At 59.0% G+C, this 4,169-nt stretch overlaps 1 protein-coding gene across 1 annotated transcript in view; it reads left to right on the plus strand.

Annotated features, from left to right (window-relative positions):
* The first annotated feature begins 712 nt into the window (after positions 1 to 712).
* The window catches only part of MYL9 (myosin, light chain 9, regulatory), a 7,817-nt gene continuing 4,360 nt past the window's right edge, over positions 713 to 4,169 (plus strand). Inside the window, exon 1 of the mRNA XM_009329340.1 lies at positions 713 to 789. The gene's annotated coding sequence lies outside the window, so the exon portion shown is untranslated. The remainder of the gene's footprint in view (positions 790 to 4,169) is intronic.

Genomic DNA, 4,169 nt, shown 5'->3' on the forward strand with positions numbered 1-4,169 from the left:
GCGCCCGGGGGGGGGGGGGGGCGACACAGCGGTAGGAGAGGCCCCGGTGCGTCCCTGCCAGGCACCCCTCTGCCCGGGCGGGTGGGGAGAGCCTCTCTCCGCGGCCCGGCAGGGATGTCCCAGCCAGGGGAGGCGAGGATCGGCCTTGGGCAAAGCTCTCGGTAACTGTCTGCGATGACTTGGAGCTGGGACATCCCGGCTTCCCCGGGATGGCAGTGCTGCAAGAGCAGATCCTGCCGCCTTTGGCTTCACCCGCCTCCTGCTCTGTGAGAGCTGTTCCTGTCGGGAGCATCTGCTTTTCCCCCAAGTCTTTTTGCTGATGGCCAGAGACAAGATCCAGATGCATGCGTGATGCTCCAGAGATCTCCCCAGTGACCTGTGAGCAACTTCAAGCAATAAGATGTTGTAAGGCAGAAAAGCTTTATTTAGCTCATTTCCCTCAGTCTTAAACACAGAGGAACGTTGTGTTTTGTTTAGGCCCATGAAAACCTGAGGTCCTCTTGGCTTCCCTCCCTGCATGCCCTTTTGGTACAAAAAGTTACGACTGTGATAAAAGCCAGGGGAGGCTCTAAAACATGGATGTGTAGGAGAAGGCGGCGGCCAAAGCAGCATTCTTTGGAGCGGAACATCCTCAAGTGTCAACAACCACCGCTGCTGACCAAAGATGGTTGGGTTTCTTTAGTCACTTGAATTTTTTTCCTCTCGTCACTGGCAGGCTCTGTGCGGCTGTAGGAGGAGTTTGCGGTCACCTCCCCCTCTGAGGCGCTGCGGCCAGATTCCCCTGCTGAGGTGAGCCCCTTAATTCTCCTGGGAAAATATCAAACCCAGCCCAGGGCATGTTATGCTGGTGGCCCGGGGCCATGAAGGCCTTCTGCTCCATGGTCCTGTTTCCCAGCCTCCCCAGGCATCAGAAGGGTGCTGGGTGATGGGTCTTTTGCGTGGTGATGGTGTCTGTGCACGGTCTTCTCATGGTGGCCCCAGAAGTTGTGCTTTGGAAGGGTTTGCATGTGCCACATGGGCACGGTGAGGTCCTTGTCCCCTAAACTTGGTGGGAAGGAGCTAGCCCAGAAACTGTCTGCCGAACTTGCAGCCGAGCCCCACAGCTGCGCGTGGGCCTGCTCGTGTCCCCGGTGTGCCGCGGGAGCTGAGGGAGGGCTGGGATGAACTCTCCCTCCCAGGGGTTGCTGCACACTTAGCTCTGGCTCCCTGATGCTGCCCTGCTCCTTCCCATCCGCACACGAAACCTGCTTGCCGGCTTCAGAGCTGGTGGCTGTGGCTGGTCTGGGGACACAGCCCAGGGCTCGGGTTCTGCTTTCCCCTCGCCTCCAAACTCCCTTTCCCACGTCCATCTCTAATAAGGCCAAAAAAGGAGCAGAATGGCAGCCCGCCTCCGCAGTGCCGAGGAGGACAGGGGGCTCCTTCTGCAGCTCCCGGTGCCTCTGGCCGGCAGTGCGGCTCTCCCGGCACTGGCACCCTTTGGCAGCAGGGCCGGAGCTGAGCAGTGCCACATCACAAGGGCATCCCGAGCAGGGCTGTGCTGGAGGAAAGGGACGGATTAACAGCGAATTAAGGCAGGGAAGATGAGCTGCTCCCTGCTCACTCCTCCAGCATATGACAACCCAGTCTGTGTGTCCCACTAGCTCCGGAGGCGGCATGTCCGCTTCTGGGCAGTCCTGGTGCTGGGAGAGGTGCCTGGCAGACGGCAAAGCTTTACAGGTGGAAGGATGCCCTGGCTGCAGCACTGCCCTGCAGCGTCCTGTGCCAGTGTGGGATGCTGCAAGGCATCACCCACGCTGGCCCTCATGCTGGACTACACCCCCTGCGGTACTGTAATGTGTCGAGGTGTGGCTGGCCATGCGTTGTGGGGGGCCAGTGCTTGCCCGTTAGTAAACGCAGCTGTGTTGTGGCTCACTGGTACTAGCAACTAGTTTTGGGAAGAGCTATTGGGCAGAGATTTAACCACAGTCCCTCCAAGGGGCCATCGTTCACCCTGCAGGGGTGTCCTCTGGGACAGCCCAGGCTGTTTGAATCGCTCTTTCCCAAAAGCATCCAGCAGACGCACATCATGCATCTCACTGCTGGGATCTTGTGGCGGAGAGGAGCTCACTGCAAGCAGGAGATGATGTCCCTCTCCGGCTGTGCTGGAGACTGCAGGGCAGCCCCACACGGTGCCGGAGCCTCGTCAGCACTTTTAGAGGTGGCTCCTGCACTTGCATGGCCAGCTTTGGAGGAGCCACCCTTGGGAAACCCTTAGCAGCATATCCCGGGTGATCGTAGCTTCTGAATACATGGGAACACCCCAGGGCCTGGGGACAGGCTGCTGCCACCACGAGGGGAGCTGCCCCGTTCCCTCCTTGCCCGGGCACCCCTCCTTCTTGCCAGCCAGACCTGCCACAAGCCTGCTCAGCCCGCTGGCCCAGCAGCAGCTCCCTGCTGTTTTAATTTTCAGCTGGGATAGTGAGCTGGAGCAGCACAGGAGAAGATGTGGGGTAGGGAAGGGTGGAAGTGGGCAGGAGGGAGGAGGACGGGGCCGGGACGGGGCCCACCTGCCCTGGCAGCACTGCGACGTCCCTTTGGCTTTTCCCACCCTCCCCAGCATGGTCAGGAAGCAGCGCCAGGATGGAGTTGCTCATCTGTTTTTTACCAAAGAGGAAACACGTGGCGGTTTATTTTTCTGATGACTGTGGGTCTTTGCTCTTTCTCTTTAAAACTAAACTATTTTCTTTACTAACTTATGAACTTTTTAAGCCAGCCCCGTGGCCCCTTGGGTCTGACTCTCAGATGGGGAAGGCATAAGCCCAGTGGTGCAGGAGGCAGGGAGATCATCTTGGCAGGAGTGGTGGCAGAAGGACGAGGGAATAAGGGCAGCCGGTGACGGGGCGTGTGGTGATCAGATCGGTGCACGGCTTTCATGCCAGGCTGGCTGCGGTCTCACCCCAGGGCTAACCTCCTCGGCTCTGCTGCCTGAGATCAGCAGCTCCTGGGCTGGAGCAGCGCTGGGTTGGGGCTTTCAGCAGGGGGTGGCAGGAGCAGGACCAGTCTCCGTGGGTTTCCTTCTTGCCGAGGAGGAAGCCGGAGGTTTAGTGGCTGCACCAATTGGCTCAGCTGAGTCCACCCCAGCGTGCAGGGCACCATGGCCGGGCATTCCCTGAAATGGTCTGGGCATCGGGTTTTTGGGAATCGCAGAAAGCATGGGCTCGAAGACCAGGGGAGCGCGGCCATTGAGCCCTCGTGCAGAGCACGGATCGCCCCTGTCAAATCAGGCCTCGCCGCAAATCACTTCTGCCTCACGCAAGAGGCGCCTTTCCCCGCACTGACCCAAAGAAGTCTCTTCCCAAGTCCCAGCCAGCCCAAGGAGGTCTGCTAACAGCAGAAATAGAATGATTAGGAGATGACGAGGCTGAGCTGGACCTTGGGACCAAGCATCTTTCCAGGGCATATTTTGGATCAAACAGCAAAACCATGTGCTGTCAAAATCGCACTTAATCCCCCTAAGAACCATCTCTCTGGAGAGGGTGCCAAGCTGTGCTTCTGCTGCTGGTCACAGCCGTGGCAGGGTAAATATTTGTATAATATTAATTCATGTGGTGAGAGCAAAACTCCTGCTTATTTCTCTAGTCTTCTGCTAATAATTCTGCTAATAATTCAGCGTGTTTTGAAAGCTGAGCCCAGTGCCGTGGGCCAGTGGCAGAACTTTTATTGCTGGCTCTGGCCCGGCACAGCGAAGTTGTGGTGTTCAGCTGAGCTTCCCCATGCTGCTGCCCGGGGGATGGGTACGGACCAGCAGCGCACGCTGGTGTCTGGCAGGGCATGCAGAAAGAGACTGTCCCGTTGCAAAGAGCTTTATGGCGCAGCAGTGCTGGAGGAAGCAGCGGGCAAGAGGTGGGCTGCAGGGGGTGAGATCTCCTGCCCACCCAGCCGTGGGCATGGCTGGGCTCTCCAGTCCTGCTGCTCTCCTCAGCTGGCTGGTGACATCTCTTTCCTGGTGAGCACTGGGAAAGGACCGAGCGTTTGGGGGATGGTGGGATGATTTGATGGCTGCTGTTAGGCGCTGGGTGCTGGCCAGGGCAGCTCAGGGCAGTGCGAAGGAGGGGGCTGAGGGCAGCGCGGTTTCCATCCCAGTGCCTGCAGCCACTGGGGCTCACGGGGGACGAGGCGGGGACTGTCTC

The sequence above is a fragment of the Pygoscelis adeliae genome, unplaced genomic scaffold, assembly GCF_000699105.1.
Source record: "Pygoscelis adeliae isolate BGI_AS28 unplaced genomic scaffold, ASM69910v1 Scaffold407, whole genome shotgun sequence".
NCBI classification, from domain to species: domain Eukaryota; kingdom Metazoa; phylum Chordata; class Aves; order Sphenisciformes; family Spheniscidae; genus Pygoscelis; species Pygoscelis adeliae.